The sequence below is a fragment of the Sus scrofa genome, chromosome 5, assembly GCF_054392235.1.
Source record: "Sus scrofa isolate SSC_HxYL_T2T_F1_AM1 chromosome 5, Sscrofa_HxYL_maternal_Yorkshire_Landrace_v2.0, whole genome shotgun sequence".
NCBI classification, from domain to species: Eukaryota; Metazoa; Chordata; class Mammalia; order Artiodactyla; family Suidae; genus Sus; species Sus scrofa.
Window position 1 is genome coordinate 77,058,456 of NC_139387.1, and position 26,508 is coordinate 77,084,963.

At 46.7% G+C, this 26,508-nt stretch overlaps 1 protein-coding gene across 7 annotated transcripts in view; it reads right to left on the reverse strand.

Annotated features, from left to right (window-relative positions):
* Positions 1 to 26,508, reverse strand: part of MICAL3 (microtubule associated monooxygenase, calponin and LIM domain containing 3) — a 241,772-nt gene that overhangs the window by 181,523 nt on the left and 33,741 nt on the right. For 5 of the 7 annotated variants that reach the window (XM_084957160.1, XM_084957155.1, XM_084957153.1 and 2 more), the window contains exon 1: positions 7,517 to 7,908. The exons of the other annotated variants lie outside the window; for them this stretch is intronic. The gene's annotated coding sequence lies outside the window, so the exon portion shown is untranslated. Of the gene's footprint in view, positions 1 to 7,516; positions 7,909 to 26,508 lie in introns of those variants that run through there. 7 annotated transcript variants of the gene reach the window in all.

Sequence of the window (26,508 nt, forward strand, 5' to 3'; positions counted from 1 at the left end):
GGGAATTTGAAAGGAGAAATACTAGGCGTTCCCGTCGTGGCGCAGCGGTTAACGAATCCGACTAGGAACCATGAAGTTGCGGGTTTGATCCCTGCCCTTGCTCAGTGGGTTAACGATCCAGTGTTGCCATGAGCTGTGGTGTAGGTTGCAGATGCGGTTCGGATCCCGCATTGCTGTGGCTCTGGCGTAGGCCGGTGGCTACAGCTCCGATTGGACCCCTAGCCTGGGAACCTCCATATGCCGAGGGAGTGGCCCAAAGAAAATAGCAAAAAGACAAAAAAAAAAAAGAAATACTAACATGTTAATCTCTTAGTGAGGAGAGGAATGGGTCGAGTTTGAGATTGTCTTTTTTTTTTTTTTTTTTTTTTTTTTGGTTTTTATGCTCTTTCATTTTGGGGAAGAATGGACTATAGAACATACTTCTGTAATTAAAAAATTGTACAATTTTAACACCATAGCTCTCCCCACCCCTCCCCAAAAAGGAAAAGGGAATGAGAAGAACAACTGTGTCTCCTCTAGATTTATGGCATTTGGGTCCTGGCATCCCCACGACCACAGTGCTTTAGCCAAAGCTCACTCTCTTGGAAACCCAGCCTAGACACAGTAGTATGGTGCGACTAGAGAGTGGTCCCAGCAAAATCTTGAAGACAGAATCCTACAGTAGTCTTAGCTGCAGGGCCAGATGTCCCAACTCTGTCTAGCAGAGAAGTGGCTTTATTTCCTTATGATCTTGAATTGTTGACCATGAGCATCCTATGGAAGGAGTGGGGACAGGAGGGAGTAGGGACAGGAGACAGTGAGCCAGCAGAGCCTCCCTTGGGTTCTCAGGGCCTCCTCCTACAGGGGCACCACCACCTGCTCCAAGCTCACAGCCCAACCCCTGAGAGAGCTAAGGCACGGCAATTTGCTGGACCCTCTCACTGGGTACTAGTCCCTGCATCTTTTGTGGAACCTGTCTTTCCACCACCCCTGCAGCCCTGGTGGGCAGGTCAGTGGGGCACCCTACTCTGGAAGCAGCCAAGACCAAGCTGACTTCTCTCCCTGGAATTTGAGTGTTGAGCAGAGAGATGCAGGAACTGAAAATAACCGGAGCTGATTCACCCAGGCGTGAACACCCTAAAGAAGGAAACTGTTGTCTGCTCTCTCTATCCCCTCAGCTGCCCTGGTTCTCAGCCTTCCCAACACCTGTGTTTACTTTGCATTCCATTGTATTAGCAAATCCATATTCTTCCAATAAATTTCCTTGACCCTTCCCCAAAGTTACCCTAGAGTCTACTTCCATTGTTCACAACCAAAAAAAAAAAAAAAAAAAAAAAAGGTTTAAGTTCTAATTCTCTCAATAACTTATTTTTCTTTTCTTTTCTCTCTCTCTCTTTCTAGGGCTGTACCCGCGGCCTATGGAGGTTCCCAGGCCAGGGGTCGAATTGGAGCTGTAGCCGCCAGCCTACACACAGCCACAGCTATGTGAGATCCAAGGATCCAAGCCACATCTGTGACCTACACCACAGCTCACCATAACGCCGGATCCTTAACCCACTGAGTGAGGCCAGGGATCGAACCTGCGTCCTCATGGGTAGCTATCAGATTTGTTTCCACTGAGCCACAACGGGAATTCCTCCCTCTTAATAACTTCATTTTGTGTCATTATTATTCCTATTTTAATAAGTGGGTTAGGAATCCAACTAGTGTCCATGAGGGTGTGGGTTCGATCCCTGGCCTCGTTCAGTGGGTTAAGGATCTGACATTGCTGTGAGCTGCAGCACGGGTGACTTAGATTTGACCCCTAGACTGGGAACTTCCATATATTGTGGGTGCAGCCCTAAAAAGAAATATATATAAATATATATACACACACTATATAGCAATTGAGCTTCAGAGAAATTAAAAAACTTGCCTAAGGACGCACAGCTAATGAGTGCCACAGTCAGAATGTTACCCTGAGTCATTTGACACGGAGGCATGACAAAAGCATGGGTTTTGTCCTGAGGCTAAAAGGAGCCCAAATCCCCACTTCCCTGCTTTCTGGAGAAAAACCCTGATCACATTAGTGTCTCTGAATTACAGAAACCCTCCCCCAGTCAGAAAAATGGAAAAAAGAACACTCACTCCACAGATACTGAGGGTTGATATTGGGCTTCTGAGTTGACCCAAGTACAGCTTTCTCCTTCTCCCTTGCCCTCTCTCTTGCACGCACACATGCGCATGCACACACACACACATGCATGCACGCACAAAGAAAGTTCTGTGTGTGGGAGTTTCCTGTACCCTGGTGTCCATCTGCTGAAGGCCTATCAGAAAATGCAGGCACCCTCACGGAAAGAGTGTAAGTGGCACATAAATATGCATAAAATCTAAACCTTCCACTGAACATGCCTCTGGAGAAGGAAGAGAGCAAGATTTTCCATTCCTCTTGAGGATGAGACACTAAATGTTAACCTTGAGGTTACACAGCAAACCAAAAGGTAAGGGGAACTCAGGAGTTATACATTAGGCCAGTTGGTCTAAAAATTCCAGAGCCTGGAGGAAAGAGAACAGGTTTTCCAAGTTGCTGGTTTTGAACCTGCCTCCCTTCCCCCACTTCCCTACTCTTTTCCAATTCAATAAAACAGCTCCATCATTTAAACACCCACATTAGGCAAATTTCTAACAAGCTTTCCCCAGACCTCTGTTGATTACACACCTTAACTTTCCCTTCAGAGTTGTGACCTACTTAAAATATTCTTGTAATTCTCTGAATGGAGGAAAAATTCCCACAGATGTGCTCCCTCTGCAGGAAAAATTAAAGCCCCCCTTACAATATACAGTTAAAGAGAAAGTATTATTTCCAGAAGGATTTCTGATGCTTCTTCAAAGATAAATTCAAGTTTTCCTAGGATTGAGACTGTGAATAGTATAGTCTAAAGATCAGTCAACAGATATTCACAAACTGCCTGCCACAAGCAAGGAGTCTACCAAAGCTGACGTCAGCTTCCAACAGAAAAAGTCGTCAGCTTCATGGCATGAAGTTATTGGACATAATTTTGACTTTTCTGGCTTCTACAAAAAAACATTCTACATTGTAATATGATCATTTCTGGGATTTCTTTTCTTCTCCTGCACATTCATTTCTTTCACTCCCAAGAGTTTTATATACAACAGCAAATGAATTTTTAAACCTTGAAAATCCTCCACAGTCCATCACATTAGCAATTTGCATATGTGTGTTTGTCTGCCACAGACACACATTGTTTAAAGTTGTAAACATGGTGTGCTTACTATTTTGTATCCTATTGTTCCTTTTATCATAAATCTTTCCTTGTTTCCTCCCCTTCTCTGGATGTAGGCTTTTGTTATAAGTTCAAAATATTCCCTTGTATTGATGTACCATATATTTTTAAACTGTTCCTCTAATGGACATTTCAGCTATTTCTATTTTTTTTCTCTTATAACACACTAGAGAATATCTTTCATGCATTTGGAATTTCATTTTATTTTTTGTCATGTAGAACTTCCCAGGCCAGGGATTGTATCCATGCCACAGTACCAACCACTGCAGTGACAACAATGGATCCTTAACCTGCTGTGTGTCACAAGAGAACTCCCTAAATTTGGAATTTTAAAAATCTTTGTTAAATAACTTTATTGGGAAAAATTCCTGGGTATATACTTTTATGGCTTTTCCCATTATTATGTTGTGTTCCCCCCACATTTTACCAATTTAAAACACAGTCTAGGAGTTCCTGTTGTGGCTCAGTGAGTTAAGAACCCAGCTAGTATCCATGAGGCTGCAGGTTCAATCCCTGGCCTTGCTCAGTGGGTAAAGGATCTGGTGTTACTGCAAGCTGCGGCATAGGTTGCAGATGTGGCTCAGATCTGGCATTGCTGTGGCTGTGGCATAAGCTGGCAGCTGTAGCTCCAATTCAGCTCCCAGCCTGGGAACTTCCATATGCTGCAGATGAGGCCCTAAAAAGAAAAAGAAAAAAAAAAACAAAAAACCCACAATCCATAATAAAAAGTTCAATTTTACTACACCCTCAATAACATTAGGTATTATTTTTTAATTGATAATCTCATTAAAAGAGTGTCACAGTGTTGCTATGATCTGTGCTTTTGGTTACTGTCAGTGATGAATGTTATCTACGTATTTTTTACTTATTCATTTCCTCATCTGAGTAAATTCTTTCTGGCTTTTTGTTTGTTTTTGGCCATGCCTGCAGTGACAGTAGTTCCCGGCTCAGGGACTGAATCACTGCCACGGAAGTGACAATGTCTGATCCTTAACCCACTGAGCCACCAGGGAACTCCTATGTTATTTATTTTTTATTTATTTTTGTCTTTTGTCCTTTTAGGGCCACACCTGCAGCATATGGAGGTTCCCAGGCTAGGGATCAAATCGGAGCTACAGCTGCCTGCCTACACCACAGCCACAGCAATGCCAGATCCGAGCCGCATCTGGGACCTACATCACAGCTCATGGCATTGCCAGATCCTCTGTTATTTATTTTTAAATGTTGGCCGTGGAGATCCCTGGTGGCCTAGCAGTTAAGGATCCAGTATTTTCACTGCTGTGACTCAGGGTACTGCTGTGTCTCTGGTTTAATTCCTGGCCCCGGGAACTTCCACATGTTGCGGCGGGCAAGGGTAAATGGTTCCTAGTCAGATTTGTTAACCACTGAGCCATGACAGGAACTCCAGATGTTTAGTATTTTATTAATATAAATGCATCACAATATTTGTAATGCACCAACATCTGTCTACTGCTTCTAATTTCATTAAATTTAGTTACATTTAATTACTTTAACTTAGGAAGCTGTGACTGGTGAAGTTCTGGCCCCAGGTTGGTAAATCACACTTTCTAGTGTGTTTAAATTTCTAACTTCTAAAAAAAAAAAAAAAAGAGTTCCCGTCGTGACGCAATGGTTAACGAATCCGACTAGGAACCATGAGGTTGCGGGTTCGATCCTTGCCCTTGCTCAGTGGGTCAAGGTTCCGGCGTTGCCATGAGCTGTGGTGTAGGTCGCAGATGCGGCTCGGATCCTGCGTTGCTGTGGCTCTGGCGTAGGCTGGCGGCTACAGCTCCGATTCCACCCCTAGCCCGGGAACCTCCATATGCCGCAGGAGCGGCCCAAGAAATGGCAAAAAGACAAAAATAAATAAATAAATAAATAAATTTCTAACTTCTCTGAGTTCCAGTCATGGCTCAAGAGAAACAAATCTGACTAGTATCCATGGCCATGTAGGCTCGATCCCTGGCCTTGCTCAGTGAGTTAAGGATCTGGCATTGCTGTGAGCTTCAGAGTAGGATGCAGACTCAACTTGGATCTGGTGTTGCTGTGGCTGTGGTGTAGGCCAGTGGCTACAGCTCTGATTCAACCTCTAGCCTGGGAATCTCCATATGCTGCAGGTGCAGACCCAAATAGACCAAAATAAATAAATAATTTTCTAACTTCTCATGCCCAGAATTTCATGGCCTTATCTATTTCTTTGAGCACATCAGGCACTGCAAACTTGAACTCGTTATGTAGTTTTTGCCCCCTATCTGCTTCACAGTGCTTATGAATATTCATGAGGTGACCTTGGAACGCAAGTTTTGGAAGAATCTCTCCCAACAGATGCACCCTCCTGCCAGCAATAGTACCTGCAGAGAGGGGCAGACCTGGTCCTTGGATCTTCAGAGAAATCCTTCAAACTTAGGATTCAAGACATGCTAGTGGCTTTCAGGCCTGAGAAGCATAACATTTTGCTTTCTCAGATATTCTTACTGTTGCTTCTCCCTTCTTCAGGGTGCCCCCTGCATTCCTGACCTCTTTTCAAGTGTCCACTCTCTTCACAGGGGGTGGGAGACTTGCATGAGACTCTGGTTACTACTGACATGAAGTCTGTCATCTCCAGGAAGCCACAGCTTTCACCCTACAGACTTGCAAAAGCATGTGCCTTTCCTCCCCTTTTCCCTGGAATATAAATCAAAGCATTTCATTTAATGAGAGGATCTTTTCTGAGAGAGATGCTCCCTCCCTCACCCTGAGCCTCTTTGAGTGGCTGGATCCCTGTAGCTTCTCGACATTCAGACAGTTTTACACCCTGTCCTACAGCAGCCACACATTTGAGAGAAGAAACTAGTCCCAAGTTCACCTGGGAAAATATCTTCCTGATTGATTGGAATGGTAAGATCGCACACTTAGCTCATTAGAATCACCTAGGAGCTTAAAAACCCCAGTGTTTAGGCTGTACCCCAGACCAATTAAGCCATAATCTCTGGAGATGGGGGCCCAGGCATCAGTATTTTACTTTATTTTTAAGTATAATTGATCTACAACACTATGTTTGCTCCTTGTGCGCCACATGGTGATTTGATACTTCTATATATTACAAAATGATCACACCCAGGTATCAGTATTTTTTAAAGTTCCTCTGGCATTCTAATATGCAGGCAGGGTTGAGAGATACTAAATCCTACTGCAGGGGTGCAGTGGTTCAGCCTTCTGGTTATTTGATTTTTGCTTTTTAGGGCTGCACGTGCCTACACTACAGCCAGGCTGGATCCGAGCTGCATGTGCTACCTACACCAGCGCTCACAGCAACTCTGGATCCTCAACCCACTCAGCGAGGCCAGGGATTGAACCACATCCTCGTGGAAAGTAGTTGGGTTCCTTACTGCAGAACCTCAACTGGGAACTCCCTGTTTATCTTTCCTTTAACGAGATGTTACCCTTCAATTGAAAGGAAACTGTGTAACAGTGAAACCTCTAAATAGTTGGTTACAGCAACAAATAAGAAAGCCTTTTGGGGGGAGGGGCAGGAAGATGGGGAAGGATGGGCAAACAAGGAGAGGTCTTTATACACAGTATTTTACCATGGGATCGTCATCATTCGGTTCTAAACAAGGTCGGTCCCCTAGAAGGCATTTCTTCGGCCTTTGCCTTGCTTCAAGAAGGCCTGAACCTCACCACTCTTTGTCACAGCTCTCCCAGACAAGCACCTGTGCTGCGGGCAGCCCGGCCTCGGGTGCTGTTTCACGAGCTCCCGTCCATCTTTGGGCTCTGGGCTGAGCGCGCAGCCTCCTGCTGGAGGAAAAGAGACTCCCCCGAGGGAACCATCGCCTCGCTGCGGAGCTGATGGATGCGTTTCCTTGGGCTCGCCAGCAAGGACGCGGCTCCCCAGGGTACCTGGCAGCCGCTGTTTGCCTGGGGACGTTATTTCTCTGATTGCGGGATGGGAACATAAAGCAAATTGGATGGAAGCGGCTGGAATCTGAGCCCAGGAGCTTCTCAGATAGGTTTAGGGTGTGTTTATGATGCAGGGACCCCCGCGGTGGGGCGTTGTCGGTAATGGAGTCACCGAGACGGGTGTAGCTGCGCTGGTTAGAGGCGCGGCGCGTTTAAAGAGAGACGAGATAATAATTCCACGAACCCAAATTTGTCAAAAAGGAAAAGCCTTTCCAGTCACAGCGACTCAAAGGTGTGACTTTTAAAGGCATCAACCCAGACACACGCATGACCTTGCCCTTAGGGGATCTGCTCCCCGAGGTGGTACTCACGGGCGGGCTCTCCTAGGCGGCGGTCCTCGGCTCACGGGCAGGTGCAGGTGCCGGTGCTCCGACCGCTCCTGTGCAGAGCGCCGCGCCGCCCCGCCGCCCCCGAGGCCCCTTCCCCGCGTCGGGCTTGCCCCGCCGTAGGCGAACGTCCCGCGGCAGGAGGAGGCCGGGTACCACCGCAGCCGCCTCTGAGCTCGGCTCCGCGGTCGCTATGGAAACCAGGCAGAGCCCAAAAGGTGGCACAGCGACGCGCCCCAAGCCCTCTCCGCATCTGAGGGGCTGAGTGAGGTCTTGGTTGTGGGCTTTCTAGGGCGGCACTGTCAGAACGTCCTCTCCAGCCTCAACCAAACCCGAACCCAGCTCTTCTTCCCTCTCCCTCCTTCCCCTCCCCCTCCTCCAGTTCTCTTCCTTCCTCCCCAGTCCCACCTCGCCCGCACTTCAAGGTGGAAATGCCGGCCCTCCGTCGGCCCCTTCCACTCGGAGACTCCAGGCGGTGAGCTGCCAGACCGCCTGCACCTCAGCTGGAGCTGGGACCCTTCTCTCCCACTCCCCACAAGCCCTGGACTGGAAAGCAATCTGCCAAGCCCTGAGGAAGTCAGACGGAAGACCGGGTAGATCGGAATAAATTTCTATCAGCATTTGCTTATTATAATCAGAGCCGAGAGAAGCCTTAAATGATTTCGTCTTCAAGGATCATTGGCATCAGTACCACATCCATCAAGTACTGTGATCAAGAGCGGACCACCACTTTCCCAAGGGGCCGACCTGAGGGACCAAGCTTCTGCTTGCTCCTTAACCTGGCGGTCCTCCAGCTCCTCCACTCACTCTCTGCTCCTTTCTGAAGCCATCAAGGCAAGGAGGATCAGGTTGTGGCTCAGAGGTGGTCAGTGCTTGTCATTCGGAATCCCACCTTCATCCCACCACTCTGCATCCATGTGTTCTACCTAAATCTGCCGTGTTTTGTTCCAGTTCCAAAATAAGGGAAGGAAACATTCTAAAGGAGCTCTGACTGTGCATAGGCTGTTCATGGGTTATTTCATTTAATCCTCACGTCAACGTGGGAGATTTTACATCACTGATTTATAAATTAAGAACATAGAAACACAACTAAGTTACTTACCTTTAGATAAATGCTAAAGCTGGAATTCCCAAACAATAGCTGAAGGCACAAGGCCATCTGGGGTTGGCCCAAATGAATATTAGGGAAAACTTCCTAGGATGTCCAGAATCACTAACAATTTCTCCCATCTATTTACTGATTTTGTTTCCAATGTATGTATATCTGTTTGTTTATTATTCTGGCATTACCTTCAGCATGTGGAAGTGCCCTGACCAGGGATGGAACCCTGGCCACAGCAGTGACCTGAGCCACAGCAGTGACAAAACCAGATCCTTAACCCACTGAGCTACTAGGGAACTCCTGTTTTGACTTAGTTTTTGTGAAAGTGTAAGATCTGTGTCTAGGTTCACTTTTCTTTTCTTGTGGATGTCCAGTTGTTCCAGCACCATTTGTAGAAAGGACTATCTTTGCTCCATTGTATTATTTTTGCTCCTCTGTTGAAGACTAATTGACTATATTTATGTAGCTCTATTCTGTTCCATTGATCTATTTGTCTATTCTTTCACCAATATCAGACCATCAGAATCACTGTAGCTTTACAGTGAGTCTTGAAATGGGGTAGTGTCGGCCCTCTGACTTTGTTCTCTTTCAATACCATGTTGGCTATTCTGGGTCTTTTGCCTTTCCAAATTCACTTTAGAATCAGTGTGTTGAAATTCACAAAATTACTTGCTGGGATTTTGAGTCTACAGATCAAGTTGGGAAGAACTGCCATCTTGGCAATGTTGAGTTTTCTTGTCCATGAACATTCTCTCTCCACTTTTTTTAGTTCTTCTTCGATTTCATTCATAAGAGTTTTGCAATTTTCCCCATGTGTCTTATACTTGTTTTGTTAGATTTATACCTAAGTAATTAATTTTGAGGGAGTGCTTATATAAAGTATGAGCACTTTAAAGACTCTAGACTTTCTGACTCACTATGAACAAAAGGAAAGGGGGCAGGACACACCTTTTAAAAGAATGACATAGCCCTTGAGGATATGACAAAAACTGGTTAGAACCAACTAGGTCCAAAATGGTGGAAGATTCAACTTCCAGTGGATCTTGAAACTCACTGTATGCTCATTGTAATACATTAGCTAAATGACAATCCCACAGGTGCCAGGACAGTTCCAAAGCCAACCAAAAAGTGGCAAAAAGTGGATGTTAGCCCAATTCCTGGATATCCCTTACTATTCTCCCCAAAAAGTTGGAATAATCCTCCCACTTATTAGCCTATGAAATTACCCAGCCCATAAAAACTCACCCCCCCACCCCATTTTGGGGCCTTTCACATTCTGAAATGGCCTACATTCTATCTCTCTCAATAAATCTTTTTTTTTAATTTATTTATTTTTATTTTTTATATCTTTGCTTTTTCAGGGTCACACCTGCAGCATATGGAAGTTCCCAGGCTAGGGGTCAAATCAGAGCTGCAGCTGCTGGCCTATGCCACAGCCACAGCAATGCCAAATCTGAGCCATGTCCGCAACCTACACCACAGCTCACTGCAGTGCTGGATCCTTAACCTACTGGGTGAGGCCAGGGATCGAACCTGCACTCTCATGGTTCCTAGTCGGATTCGTTAACCACTGTGCTACGACGGGAACTCCCCTTCCGATTCTTGTGTCACCCGAAAACTGGGTTTGCCTCTTTGTAGGTGTCGAGCCTAGAGCACAACTAAGGCAAAAAGCAGAAGGAATGATTTATTACTTGCAGCAAATCAGAATGGGGAACTTTCCTAAAGCACTCGCTCTTCCAACAGCAAAACTGGGGAATTTTTAAGCAAAGGGTACATGCATATTCATAAGGGGCTTGAGCAGTGGAGAATTAGCATAGAATTGGGGCAAAGGTCGCTGGAGTCCAAGTTTTAGTTGATTTAAGTCAAGAGCCTCAACATCATTGTTCCATCTTCCCCCTGGGTGGGGGCCTTAGTTCCCAGAGAACTCAAAGCTCTATTGTTATGTATATCCCTGAGGAGCCAAGACCTTGCCCCAAGGCTGCACTATTGTTTCTTGACTGCTCCTCCCTAGTTTCTGGAATTTGGTATTGGTATTAGACTGAGCTTTAATATAGGTATGTATATACATACCCAAACACACTGCCACACATATACACTTCAGCAACTCATGATTCTTCTTCTTAATTAATTAATTAATTAATTTTTGTCCTCTGAGGGCCATGGCTGCGGCATATGGAGGTTCCCAGGCTAGGGTCAAATTGGAGCTGTAGCTGCCAGCCTACAGCACACTCACATCAACACAGGATCTGAGCTTCATCATCCAGATCTGCACCACTGCTCAGGGCAACACCGGATTCTTAATCCACTGAGGGAGGCCAGGGATTGAACCTGCATCCTCATGGATACTAGTCAGGTTCCTTAACTGCTGAGCCATGACAGAAACTCCTCTTCTTATTAATTTAGTTTTGTTAGTTCCTTTTTGGGCACTGAGACTTTTTTTTTTTTTTTTTTGCTATGGGTCCAGTCCGAGCTGCAGCCACCGGCCTACACCAGAGCCACAGCAACAGGGGATCCGAGCCGAGTCTGCAACCTACACCACAGCTCACATCAACGCTGGATCCTTAACCCACTGAGCAAGGCCAGGGATCGAACCCACAACCTCATGGTTCATAGTCAGATTCATTAACCACTGCACCACAACAGGAACTCCAGACTTTTTTTTTTTTTTTTTTTTTTTGTCTTTGTTGTTGTTGTTGTTGTTGTTATTGTTGCTATTTCTTGGGCCGCTCCCGCGGCATATGGAGGTTCCCAGGCTAGGGGTTGAATTGGAGCTGTAGCCACCGGCCTACGCCAGAGCCACAGCAACGCGGGATCCGAGCCGCATCTGCAACCTACACCACAGCTCACGGCAACGCCGGATCATTAACCCACTGAGGAAGGGCAGGGATCGAACCCGCAACCTCATGGTTCCTAGTCGGATTCGTTTACCACTGCGCCACGATGGGAACTCCCAGACTTTTTTTTTTAAATAAAAATACAGTTGATTTACAGTGTTGTGCCAACTTCTGCTACACAGCAAAGTGACTCAGTCATACATACATACACATTTTTTAGACATTATTTTCCATCATGATCTATCCCAGGAGATCAGATATAGTTCCCTATACAGTAGGATGGACATTGAGATTTTTAACGACTCTAGCATCTGAAGGATGAAGGAATTATATTGCTTGGGCCACAGGTGAAAATAGATGCATACAGTGAGCTCATCTTTTGAAAAGTGGCCTTGCTTGTTGGTACAGGTGGCTCTTGAGTTATTCATACCAAGTCTCAGAAGACTGTAGCCAGGCTTGGATCACAAAATGGCTTAGGCCAAAATAGGTTCTCTTATGTCAAGAAAGCCATGCCTGGTTCTTTCTCTGGGGACCCCCTGACCTGTCTGCTTACACTTGCATTTTATTTCAGCATTAGGCACCCACCAGTTGATTAGGTAAATTTAAAACAGTGGTCAGAGAGGGCTGGGCTTGGATGAGGGGGACTTCTAAGGAGAAGCAACTAGAGTAATACACATTTCAACAGGTGAGAGATAGGGCTGCTTGAAGTCATTGAGGACCGGCCCAGGTGAAATGCAAGGAAAGCCAGTGCATTCTGGCTCCCTTCTTCCTTGGGAGAAAAAGGCAAAAGAGGGAGGACACGCAGGAGAGGGTGGAGGTGGGCACCACACCAACGCTGGGACAGCATCAAGCCCTTTAAACATCTGTTATCCCCACTAAAGAAGTGGCACAGTGAAAAGGGAATCTATTCCTTTTGAGTTTTTTTTTTTTTTTTTTTTTTTTGTCTTTTGTCCTTTTTTTTTAGGGCCACACCGCACCCATGGCATATGGAGATTCCCAGGCTAGGGGTCTAATCAGAGCTGTAGCCGCTGGCCACAGCAAAGCCAGGTCCAAGCCGCGTCTTTGACCTACACCACAGCTCACAACGCCGTATCCTTAACCCACTGAGTGAGGCCAGGGATCAAACCTGCAACCTAATAGTTCCTAGTCGGATTCGTTTCCACCGTGCCACCAGGGGAACTCCAGTTCCTTTTGAGTTTTTTTTTTTTTTTTTTTTTTTGTCTTTCTGATATTCTTGGGCCGCTCCCGCGGCATATGGAGGTTCCCAGGCTAGGGGTCCAAAGGTTCCCAGGCTAGGGATCCAATCGGAGCCGTAGCCACCAGCCTACGCCAGAGCCACAGCAACTCGGGATCTGAGAAGCGTCTGCAGCCTACACCACAGCTCAAGGTAACGCCGGATCGTTAACCCACTGAGCAAGGGCAGGGACCGAACCCGCAACCTCATGGCTCCTAGTCGGATTCGTTAACCACTGCGCCACAACAGGAACTCCCCTTTTGAGTATTTTTAAATGTGCCTTGTAAATCCAGATCAGGCCAAAAGGTTTTTGCTCCTGAAGAAACGGCTAAAGGCTGTTGCAAAATCGTTAGGAATGAACACAACGTGGTAATGCATCTTTCACAAATTCTTTTACTGGGCCATATTAGAGTGAACATCTGAATATAAAAACAGTATTTAGCACTGATTTTGTAAGCAGATAAACTGGGGGCTGGGTCCCCTGAGAAAGAGAACAAGGCATGGATTTCTTGACATACAGGAACCCATTTTTGGCCTAAGCCGTTTTGTGATCTAAGCCTGGGCGAAATATTTGTCCTTGAACAGGTCTCAGTAATTAATGATCTTAAGGGAACAAAGGAATGCAGGAGCAGAAAAAAGGCAGTCAAATAATAGTGCAGTGAGACAGCAGAGTCCCTGTTCCTCCTCAAGGGATATACTTAATAATAGAGCTTTGAGTTCTGCAGGAAGAACCCCATCCAGGTGGATGGTTTCCTGACTTCAATCAACTAAAGCTTGGAATCCATCAACCTTTGCTCTAATTCCCCACCACCACCATCACCACCACCCTGGCCACGTCTGAGGCTTTTGGAAGTTCCCAGGCCAGGGACAGAATCTGAGGTGCAGCTTTGACCTATACCACAGCTGGGGCAAGAGTGGATACTTATCCCACTGCTCCACAGTAGGAACTCTAACTTTTGCCCTAATTCTACATTGAATTCTCCTCTGTTCAAGTCCCTTCATGAATATGTGGTTCTGTGTCACTCACAGGGCAGATGTAGGACTGTTAGGGATGAAGGTCAATGGGAAAATTTTCCAACATTAGTGACTCATGACAGGATGATCTGGAAGTGAGCTCAGGGAAATGCTGGGTCCATGTATCAGAGGTCTTGGAGGAGGATATCTACTTTGGGGGGGAAAGTTGACTCTCTGACTTCTAATTGCCTTTTAATGCAAAGATTCTGTTAGTCTTCATGGCTCGTTTTTCTTGTACTCCAATTTCACTCTGAATGATTTGCCTACTTTTTTTTTTCCTTTTGTCTTTTTAGGGCTGCACCCCATGGCATATGGAGGTTCCCAGGCTAGGGGTCGAATCGGAGCTGTTGCTGCTGGCCTATGCCACAGCCACAGCAACGCCAGATCCTAGCCGCGTCTGCGACCTACACCACAGCTCATGGCAACACTGGATCCCCAACCCACTGGGTGAGGCGAGGGATTGAACTCACAACCTCATGGTTCCCAGTGGGATTTGTTTCCGATGCGCCACGATAGGAACGCCGATTTGACTTTCTTAAAAGATGGAATAGGATGCTTCTTCCCCTGGGTGTTGGGGGGGGGGGTCTATCATGCTTAGCTATGAAACCATATTACATTTCTCCTGTGAAGAAGCCTGTACAGCCAATGGCAAGCCCCAGGCTGCCCTGGTTGCAGTCACTGGTACGTCCTCATGTTTTCAGAACAGATCCCTGTCTTCAGTGCATTTGTAGTGTAGACTACAGCTGCTGGAGGACATCAGCTTTCGTTCCTCTGGAGCTCTCCGAGGTACCCAGTCATCACAATCACCAACATTTGCATTCACTTGCTTGGAACACAAACACTGATCTAGGTCCATCTGGCCAACTGCTCTTTAACTAGTTACTACTCATCTCTAATTTTCAGATGAAGAAATGGAGGCAGACAGGTTAATAATGACTCGCTCAAGGTTCCAGGTTTTGTGCTCCTCACCACCAGCTCCCCAGCAGGTCTGAGTACTTAACCAAGTCACCGAGGGACCAAGGTTCAAAGTGAGTGCTTGTTGCTGAAAAGACACCAGGTAGTAAGGGGTTTCCTCTGTCTCTCTTCCTTCCATGCTTCTCTGTTCTCTGGAGACCAGCTCAGAGACAGCCCATACTTCCTTCCCTGGCTTCCTGGGAGGGCTGCTCTCCAGCTCTGCTTAGCTCAAGACTTTGGAATAAAAGACATTAAGACTGGGCTCCTAGGAGTAACTCACATCTGCTTAGAGGGGTTACTCAGCAATTCTCTCTCCCCCAACTCAGCTCCTCACCATTTTCCTAAAAGTGCCAGATGGTCTATATGTTTTATTTAAAAATCAGTGGGGGAGGGAGCTCCCATTGTGGCATGGTGGAAATGAATCCAACTGGGAACCATGAGGTTGCGGGTTCGATCCCTGGCCTTGATCAGTGGGTTAAGGATCCTGCATTGCCATGAACTGTGGTGTAGTTCGCAGACGCAGCTTGGATCTGGCGTGGCTGTGGCATAGGCCAGCAGCTGTAGCTCCAATTACACCCCTAGCCTGGGAACCTCCATATGCCACTGGTGAGGCCCTAAAAAAAAAAAAAAAAAAAAAAAAAAAAAAAAAAAAAAAAAAAAGGCAAAAAATAGAAATAAATAAAATCAGTGGTGTAGTTCCCTGGTGGCCTAGTGGTTAAGGATCCAGCGTTGTCAGTACTCTGGCAAAAGTTTGATCTCTGGCCTGGGGGACTTACATATGCTGTGGCCAAAAAATAACAATAATGAAATAAAGTCAAGGGGAATTTTAATATACTCAGCTCTGGGAGCTTATCAACAATTCCCCTGTTCCTTCACCTCCATCTCCCCTCTCTGCCCTGAGGCTAATTAGAGCTACCCCTTGGCAGGTACTGCAGAACTTAGAGGCCTGGGTCACTGCTCCAGGGCAGATGTTGTAGAAATCACTCTTGCCTACAACCTGCAGGCAGACTCTTAGTATGAACTGTCTGATGCTGACATCTCAGGTCTGGTGGAGACAGGACCAGGTCCAGTCCTGGGGTGGTCTGTGCCGGGCATCTCCTGCTTCTGTTCCTGTCAGACTCAGCTAAGCCCAAGGGTAGGAGGAAATAGAGGGTGTGGCCCTGGGAACCTCACCCTCCTTTACGGCTTCCCACACAGCCCAAGTCAGCCCTTCTCCTCTGCTCTAACCAGCCGGTCACTGGCACCATACACAGTCTGAAACTGTATGAATCCCCACACCCAAGAATGTTCTTTAGCATAGGAGGCTCGGGTGGGGAGAGGCTCCTAGGCTTGAAGCAATAAATGAACAAGTCAATACCCTTCTCTACCTGGACACAATGCACCTACATGCTGGGAAGAGCCAGCGCTCCTCTGTAGACTTAGTCAAGTCTGCTGAAACCAAGACCAGATGGAGGCTAGACTTAAGGGGTCACAGAGAGAGGATCTGGATCTTTCATTCCTGATCTGCCCTGTTCCAGGTTGGCAGGAAATGCAAGGACAAATGGGCACCAAGGAAACTTCAAGAAAGTCTTTAGACCTGAAATAGAAGATCTAGATCTGAGTTTCTGCTGTACCATCTACTAATTGCATGATGTCAAGCAGAATCAGTGTGTCTCTTTAAAGCACAAATTTCCTTATCTGTCAAATGTGGACAGAAACATCAGTTTCCCTCACATAAGAGCATGTGAGGGTCAAATAAGTATAATATGAAAACACTCTAAACCATAATATGCTATGAAACTAAAGGGTTATTATAATAAAGTGCTCCTTATGGAAGTTAATAATAATCATTTCAACAGTTGGTTCCTCTACTCAATTTTTGACCAGAATTGCATAAACAATAAAATGAGAGCTCTGGGGAGTTCCCATCGTGGCGCAGTGGTTAACGAATCCGACTAGGAACCATGAGGTTGCGGGTTCGATCCCTGCCCTTGCTCAGTGGGTTAACGATCCGGCATTGCCGTGAGCTGTGGTGTAGGTTGCAGACGCGGCTCGGATCCCGCGGTGCTGTGGCTCTGGCGTAGGCCGGTGGCTACAGCTCCGATTCAACCCCTAGCCTGGGAACCTCCATATGCCGTGGGAGCGGCCCAAGAAATAGCAACAACAACAACAAAAGACAAAAAGACAAAAAAAAAAAAAAAAATGAGAGCTCTGATTTCTCTTGCTTTCTAGTCCATGGTCTGCTCCAGGCAGGCAGTCAGGCAGGCCTTGGGGGCTGGGATCCGGAGCTGAGGTGCAGAACTTCAGGGAGCGTACAAGGTGTGGAAGAAGCACGTACTTGTGCATGTATCACACTAAGGGACCAGATCCTGAGAGCACTCAGGGTCAGCTGGAGGAGGCCAGCCAGGTCACAGCATTAGGGCAGTCCTTGGCAGAGCTGACCATCAGGCGGTGTGATGCTCAGAGGGTGCTGCCCACTGAAAAGTCTCCCCAGGCAGTTGGGCTTCCTATTCTGGGCTGCTCAGAAAATCCCATCACCTCTACTCTGGACCTTGACTGCAAGGATCTTGAAAGCACGCCCCCTGCAGACTCAGAATCTGTTCACAGGTCAATAGCCCCTAGGGTTTCTGCTCAGGCAACAGTGGCTCACTGAAAGGAAGCCTACATTTTGGTACCAGAAACTTTGTTCCATGAATCCTAGCTGCTTCTGTGTCTGGGACAAGAGTTCCAGCAGTAAGGATGCTGTTGCTGACAATGCCAACTTCTAAAAAAGATGCTTAAAGGAAGATAAGTCAGGCAGCTCCAAGGAGAACAGTGTGGAGGGTTCAAATCATTCCCTAACTGGCCTATCAGTCCTCAGAGAGCTAAACATAATGGGTAACTAAGAGCAGAACCTAGGGTCTTAGGTCCCAAATTAATATTGACCTGTGCCTAGTGGTGATTTTGAGGACTAAGAAAACACAAACAGTTCTCTTACAACACAGCAGGTTAAGGATCTGGCATTGTCACTGCAGTGGTTTGGCTTGGGTTGTTCCCTGGCCAGGGAACTTCTTACCTCAGGTGCGGTAAAACAAACAAACAAACAAACAACAGCACACACACACAACAACACACACACAGCACACAACACACACACAACAGCACACACACACAACAAAACAAACCCAAACCCCAAACCAAAATGGAACCCTGTCAACGATTTTCCAGAGAGGATGATCCAGAAGGCTCAGTGCTGTGACTAAAGAACCCAAGACACAAGACTCCAGTCTTCCCGAGGATCCAAAATAAGTAAAGTAAACTTTGAATTGATAATTTTTTGGCTTAAGTCATGGGTTACAACTGGCCACAGCCATGTTGGTCAGCGGCGCAGTGTTGTAGTGAACTCGAGGCGACCTGATTGAAAGCACTCTGTGGATACTTCCCAGGGCGGACAGACAGTGGGAGTGGGGTTCCCATGGGGCACACCAGGTGTCTGGTGAGAAAGCTGGCTCTATAATCTGGTTCCAGGAGGTGAGATGCATGCACATGGAGAGAACTCACTGAACTGTGAGCAGCAGATGGCTGATGGGGTCGAGTGACGGGGACAGGACCAGGAGAGCTGGCCAAAGGAGAGCTTGCTTCCTGGAGCGGGACCGACACATACCCGGGAATGGGAGGTGGTGGAGGGGGGTTGTTCCCGGGCAGGGCGAGCTGGCAAAGGCTCAGAGGCTGGAAATCTCCAGGTGTGCTCAGGAAGCGACAAGCAGGCTGGGGCAGGGAGCTTGAGTTGGAGCAAAATGGGAGTTTGTGAATGAAGAGGAGCAGGAATCCTATGGCTGAGCCCCAAACCTACTGGATCAAAAGTTTCCTGATTGAAAGAAGGATTTTGGGGTGAGAGAGGTGCCTGGTGGCCAGAAGCACGGGCTGCCTGTGTCCCCTGGGCCATCTGTAGGCTCCCCACTGCTCCCTCCTTCTCAGACTATTAATGAGACCACGGCTGAGGGATTATCTCATGGCAGGGCCAGGGCTGTGAGGAAGGCTGAGGAGGCAGGTGGGGGCCCCAGGCAAGAGCTTGGTCACCATGCTCACCCTCTTCCTGCCCCAGATCACAAAGCCCAGCTAAAGCCATCCCTCTGCTCCACCTCCGTGCCTCTCTCTCTCTCCCTCTCCCTCTCTCTCACACACGCACCCCTGTGCCCTGTGGGTGCATGGTCCCCCCTGCGAGTTCACCCATCCTATCATATACATGAGCAGTTATATAACAAAAGTATGTGTGTGTGTGTGTGTGTGTGTGTGTGTATTCAAAAAGGCACATATATATTTAGATTTTCGTTCAGGATGCTTGAAGTCAGAAGTTTGGTGTCACGTAAGGAAGGTGCAGACATTAACAAGTCTATGGTGCCCCCAGTATTTCATCTGGTCCAGCAGAAACCTTCAGGGTTCTGTGCTAGTGGGCCTGGGGCCCCAGGATACTACTTCCCCCTTTTGCTCCCCCTTGCTCTTTAGTCCTCACCTGATTCCAGCACCAGGCATTCCATGTGCCACAGGTACAGCCAAATAAGAGAAACGAATTACACTGAGATGTAACCATCTAGTAGTTTGTTGTAGAACCATTTATTAGAGGGGACTTCAGAAATCCTTCAGTTCAACCTCTGTCTTACGGATGAGGAAACTAAAACTTGCATAAGGGAAGTGATTCACCTGACTTCCCAGAATCAGAGACAGAGACCTGGGAACTAAAACTCAAGTGTCCTAAGTCCCAAGTGACAGGAACCCAGCTTTACCCCACCACTCGTCTAGCTGTGAAAGCCACAGACTTCAGGTGGCATCTTGACATCTGTCTCTAACAACTCCATCAAGTCAATAACCAAGTCTTGTTTCTTTTACCTCCAAAATATATCTCTAATTTGTCACTTTTTTTTTTTTTTTCTGTGCCCAAGGCATATGGAAATTCCTGGGCCAGGGATCAAACCCATGCCATAGCAGTGATCCAATCTTCTGCAGTAACAACACCAGATTACTGTGCCATAAGAGAACTCCTGAGTTGTATTTCATCTTTTTTTTTTTTTTTTTTTTTTTTTTGTCTTTTTGTCTTTTCTAGGGCTGCATCCTGGCATATGGAGGTTCCCAGGCTAGGGGTCGAATAGGAGCTGTAGCTGCCTGCCCACGCCAGAGCCACAGCAATGAAGGATCTGATCCGCGTCTATGACCTACACCATAGCTCACAGCAACGTCGGATCCTTAACCCACTGATCGAGGCCAGGGATCAAACCTGCAACCTCATGGTTCCTAGAAGGATTTGTTAATCACTGAGCCACGATGGGAACTCCTGAGTTGTACTTCTTTATACATGCTGAATATTAGCCCCTTATCAGACATGTGGTTTGCAAATATTTTCTCCTACTCCTTAGGGTTGCCTTTCATTCTGTTGATTGTTTCTTTTGCTGCACCAACTTTTTAAGTTTGTTACAGTCCCATTTGTCTATTTTTTCTTTTGCTGTCTGTGCTTTTGGTGTCATATCCAATAAATCAATGTTGTGATTTTCCATTATGTTTTCCTCTATGAATTTTAAAGTTTCTGGTCTTATGGTTAGATTTAAAAAATCCATTTTGAGTTAATTTTTGGATATGGTGCAAGGTACGGGTCCAGTTTCATTCTTTTGCATGTGATATTTGGTTTTTCCAACACATTTGTGGAAAAAACTGTCCTTTCCCTATTGTGTCATATTGATGTCCTTGTGGATGTCCTTGACTACACATACACAGGTAGATTTTGGACTCTATTCTGTTCCATTGGTCTATGTCTGTTTTTATGCCAGTAACATACTGTTTTGATTATTTTAGCTTTGTAATACAGTTTGAAATCAGGAAGTAAGATTCCCTCCAGTTTTATTCTCCTTTCTCAAGATTGGTTTGGCTTTTCAGAGTCCTTTGAGATCATTTAAACTATTTTTTTTAAGATAATTTTATTTATTTATTTATTTGTCTTTTTGCCTTTTCTAGGGCTGCTTCCCGTGGCATATGGAGGTTCCCAGGCTAGGGGTCTAATCAGAGCTGCAGCTGCCAGCCTATGCCAGAGCCACAGCAACGCAGGATCTGAGCCATGTCTGCGACCCACACCACAGCTCACAGCAACGCCAGATCGTTAACCCAATGAGCAAGGGCAGGGATTGAACCCGAAACCTCATGGTTCCTAGTCAGATTCGTTAACCACTGAGCCACGACAGGAACTCCTAAACTATTTTTAAGTGTACAATTCAGTGGTATTAAGTACATTCACCATGTTGTGGAACCAACATTACTATGCATTTTCAGAATTTTTTCATCATTTCAAAATGAAACTCTGTACCCATTAAATAATAACTCCAAATTCCCTGTCCCTCCTCCTCACCCCAGCCCCTGGAAGCCACTCATCTATTCTCTGCCTCTGAATTTGCCTGTTCTAGGAACCTCATCTAAGTGGAATCACACATTCTGTGTCAGCCTATTTTACTCAGCATTGTGTCTTCATGGTTCACTCACAGTGCAGCATGGGTCAGAATTCCTCCCTTTTTAAGGCTGAATATTAGTCCACTCTATAATTAAACCACATCTTGTTTCTCCATTTATCTGCTGATGGACAAGCATAATTTTTGTATACACAAATCATCATTCCTCTGTACCTTCAAGTGCCTCCTGCTGTTCTCGGGTAAAGTACGGGATCCTCTGGCCCTGCCTGATGGGACCTCTGCTGGCTCCAGCAATCTCATCTCTGCCCTTCTCCCCACAACAGCTTTCCCTAAATTCCTCCAACAAGCCTGGCTTCTTCCTGCTGCAGAGTCCCACACATGTTGTTTTCCCTCTGCAGGAACAGATGCCATCCCCTCCACTCACTCCACCCTTTGCCTGGCCATCTCCTACTCAGCCCTCAGATCTCAGCTGAGCACCCCCGGGAGCGCCTTCCCTGACCTTGCTGAGAAGGTTATCTTGTGGTACCTGCATGGCAGGAGCACTGGCCACAGTGGTACTCAATTAGCTCAGCGTCTTCTTTGCTTGTATTATGAGAATTCGTCTTTCTTCCTCCAGACCACTGAAAGAGCTACTGCTCCTTCCTCAGGGAGTAAAGGGTGGAGCAAAGAAAGCACTTTGGAACTACGGCGATTGCAGTGTATACTGGGCTGCCTGTCTGGGAATGAAGCCCCAGCACCACAATACGCCACTGGACAGCCCGTCTGCTGTCTCGTCCACAGCTGGTCCAGTTCAGGGGCCAACACTTCCTCCTGCTGCACCTGTCGCTCATGTTCTCCTTTCAGCCCTGCTTCTTGGGGTTTTTCGTTTCCTGCCCCTTAGCCATTTCCAGTGCAGGATTTGGCTCTCAACTTCATTACATCTGAGCTAACTTTTTAAGAAAGTGTCTTTATAGCCTCATCCCAAGCTGTGAGCCACTATTTCTAGAAATGGGCACTGTCTCACTCTTCTCTCAGCCTTAAAATAACAGCTGTGACTTTAGCTCAGAGTAAGTGTGATGGTTCCAATCAGGCCTTGTCAGGAAACACTTATTTAGCCTCTACTATATGCTAGACATGGTGCTGGGCTCCAGGGACACAAAAATAAACGCCAAATGGTAGTCTTTTCTTTGAGGCAGTTGAGTGGAGGAAATGTACCCATACACAGATACTTTCAATCTAACATGATTAAGGCAATGCTCTAGGTCCAGGCTGGGAATCAAGGAGCACCTCCTGGGTGAGAAACACCTGAGCCACCTTGAAGGCTGAATGTAATCAAGGTGAAGAAAGCTAGGAAGGGCATTCCAGAGGTTCTGAGTTATAGAAGTGCAGTGAGCATGCGTGTTGGCTGCAGGGTGTGACGGCTAGAACACCCACAGTCAGCCAACGGCAGAAAGGAAACCCAAAGAGCCAGGGGAGTCTGGCTGGAGAGGACCTTGAGGCCAAGCTAAGGAGCATAAACTTCATCTTGTGGGAGAACTGAGGAGCCACCAAAGAATTTTAAGCAGCTCCATCATGTGATCAGATTTGAGTTTTAGACAGATCTGGAATGAACTTATACTGTTAAGTGAGAAAAGTGAGATGCACAACAGTGTATATAATATACAACCATTTGTGCTAATAAAACATTGTCCAGGAGTTCCCTTTGTGGCTCAGCGGGTTAAGAAACTGACATAGCGTCCATGAGGATTCGGGTTTGATCCCTGGCCTCACTCAGTGGGTTAAGGATCTGGCATTGCCATGAACTGTGATGTAGGTTGCAGATGCATCTTGAATTTTGTGTTGCTGTGGCTGTGGCTGTGGTGTAGGCCAGCAATTGCAGCTCCGATTCGACCCCTAGCCTGGGAATTTCCATACACTGCAGTGCAGCCCTAAAAAGACAAAAAAACAAAAACCCATTATCCAGACATACATAGGCGTGTATAAGTGTATGTGCATTTGAAAACACATGGACTATCTCTGTGAGAATATTCAAGAAGCAGTTGTCTCGGGTAGGAGAGCTGGGTGGCCGGAGACAGAGATGAAAAGGAGACTTGTTTTTCACTGGATACATTTTTGTACTTTTTTTTTTTTTTTTTTTTTTTTTGCCATTTCTTGGGCCGCTCCCACCGCATATGGAGGTTCCCAGGCTAGGGGTCCAATCAGAGCTGCAGCCGCCGGCCTACACCAGAGCCACAGCAACACAGGATCTGAGCCGCATCTGCGACCTATACCACAGCTCACAGCAACGCCGGATCGTCAACCCACTGAGCAAGGGCAGGGATCGAACCCGCAACCCCACGGTTCCCGGTCCAATTCGTTAACCATTGTGCCACGACGGGAACTCCCTTTTTGTACTTTTTAATAGTTACTGAGAATGAATTGAGGCCTCCTGCCATGACAGCCATGGAAGAGCAGCAGGCCTGGCCCCGAACTTCCCCATGGCTGTGAGGGGATGGCCATGAGGTGACCATGAGGTGAGTAAGCCACTGCTGCAGGCCCTCACCCAACGCACCAAGTTCATGCAGGACGTGGTCCAGGTATGTGGTGGGCCATGGAGCTGCTCAAGATCTCCAAGGACAAGCTGGCCCTCAAGTTCATCAAGAAAAGGGTAGGGGTCTTTCCTGGTGGCCTAGCAGTTAAGAATTCAGCGTCGTCACTGCCATGGCTTGGGTTCAGTCCCTGGTGGGTGTGCCAAACCAAGAGGAAAAGAGAGGAGCTGAGCAGCGTCCTGGTAGCCAAGGACTGAGCCCCCGCCTCTGGCATAATAAAGCCTTTTCAGGGAAAAAAAAGAGAGAGAGAGAGAGAATGAAATTAGGCTTGCTTGGGAGTGGTCTTTAAAGATGGTGACAGAGGAGGCTCCTGAATTCCCCTCAGCTACACACGTAGCAATTCCCTCTGACAGTCAGGAAGAACCAGCTGTTGACGCTTACACTGCGAGCGAACAATATCCACATCAATGTGGGGCAGGAAAGGTGGAGACACTTTCACCATCAATCCCACCCCCAGAGCAGGGTACCCAGCTCCCAGCCTCTCCTTGAGAGGGGCAGAGTTTGGACCCCATGTCTAGCACTCCAACTTTTAAGACTTCCACCTGAGGGATGGGCCCCTGAGACATCCAGTTTGTATCCACGGGATGCAGCAGACTACAGCAAACAAAGAAGCATTTATCAATAGGCTCCCACTTCAGGGCTCAGCCAGAGGCAGCTGGTAAAACGCCCACTCCCAGTTCCTCCCTGGAATGTTCGAACTACATACTTTCCCAGCTGCTACCTGACAGTCTGGCTTCCAGCCAACCTGCACCTGGATGCTGGCTGTGATCATCCCCTTTGGGACTCTGAAGGGTCTTGGCACATTTCCTTGGGAGGGGGAATGAAAACCCTTCCTGCCATATTAGCAAACAAAGAATGGTGCAGCCGTCAAGCCACTACAGCTGCCCTGGCGGAACTCAGGATAGAAACAGGATGCCCGCCATCAAGGCCTCAGCCACTCCACAGGCGCACCTAAAGAGGCCTCAGGATGGGGAAGAATATAGGATAATGGCGCTAGACAGCCAAGGTGTACATATAGGGAATGATTTTAGTGAGCCCAGGCCCTTGCATTTTCCCATACACAGAAAAGTGCTAAATTTATTAACTTGAGATGTCTGGTTTTCTTATTTAATAGCAATCCTTTACTGTTTTGACTACCTGGTCTTTGTTGCAAAAACCTCTATAATATCCCGGCTCCTCCCTTATCTCTTCAATGCAGTCCGTCAGAGCTACTCTGAGGGGCTGCCTCCCAGGCTTGAAGCCCTCAGAAAGTCCACAAAAGAAAACATAATTCTAAGCTTTTAGGTTGTGCTCTCCCCCACCCCCTGGCCCCCCGGTCAATGAGAAATGCTAAGAACAGAGAAGGCAGATTGAACAATCACAAAGGCTTGAGAGACAAGCAGGAACCCAGGCTGATCACCAAGGTTCCTCTCCCCAAAACAAAAAAACAAAAAAACAAACAAAAAACCCCCACACTCTTTCAAAACTGGGAGAAGTGTTCTATTTAATACACTGAAACCAACACAGAAAATCAAGGAAAAGGATGAAACAGGGGAATATGTTCCAAACAAAAGAACACGATAAAACTGTAGCAACAGATCTTAATGAAACAGAGATTACCCGATCGTTAAAAATAACTGTCATAAAAATGCTCACTGAGGTCAGAGCCATGCACAAACAAAATGAGAATTTTCAATAAAGAGATAGGATGTATATATGTGTATTTATCTGGCTGCACTGGCAGCATACAGAAGTTTTAGGCCTGGGGTTGAATTTGCAGTAACCAGCAGTAACCATACAAGATCCTTAATCCCCTGAGCCGCCAGGGAATTCTGAAAATATTTTTAAAATACCAAACAAGTCACAGAGCTGAAGAATACAATAAGAGGCTAGATCAATCAGAAAAGAGGATCAGCGAACTAGAAGACAAGGCAGTGGAATTCATCCAATCAGAGGAGAAAAAGAAAAAAAGAATGAACAACTGTGAAGATGGCTTAAGGGACTTATGGGACACCATAAAATGGACCAAAACACACATTACAGAGGTCCCCAAAGGAGAAGAGAGAGAGAAAGGGACAAAAAGCTTATTCAAAGATTTTCAATTGACTTTGCCCAGATCCACCAGAGGAATTGCTGTCTATGGCAGCTTCAGACCTACAAAATGTGTTTCTTAGTAAGACTTGAAAGTCAAATTTACACCTTGGTCCATGGACTGCAGAACAAATGCTGGATTAGCAGGCATGAAAACAACGTTAATCTTCTTGAACAACTACATCAGAGTTCTTAGGTGACCAGACACACAGTCAGTGAGCAGAAATGTTTTGAAAGGAATCACTCCCTCTGAGTAGTAGGTCTCAACAGAGGTTTATTTATTTATTTTTATTTATTTATTTTTTGTCTTTTTGCCTTTTCTAGGGCCACTCCCATGGCATATGGAGGTTCCCAGGCTAGGGGTCCAATCGTAGCTGTAGCCACCAGCCTACACCAGAGCCACAGCAACGCAGGATCCGAGCCTCGTCTGCAATCTACACCACAGCTCACGGCAACGCTGGATCCTTAACTCACTGAGCAAGGCCAGGGATCGAACCTGCAGCCTCATGGTTCCTAGTCAGATTCCTTTCCGCTGCGCCACAATGGGAACTCCAACAGAGGTTTAAAATATTCAGTAGGAGTTCCCGTTGTGGTGCAGTGGAAATGAATCCAACTAGGAACCCTAAGGTTGTGGGTTCGATCCCTGGCCTCGCTCAGTGGGTTAAGGCTCCAGCATTGCCGTGAGCTGTGGAGTAGGTTGCAGATGTGGCTCAGATCTGGCATTGCTGTGCCTGTTGTGTAGGCTGGCAGCTGTAGCTCCGATTAAACCCCTAGCCTGGGAACCTCCATATGCCG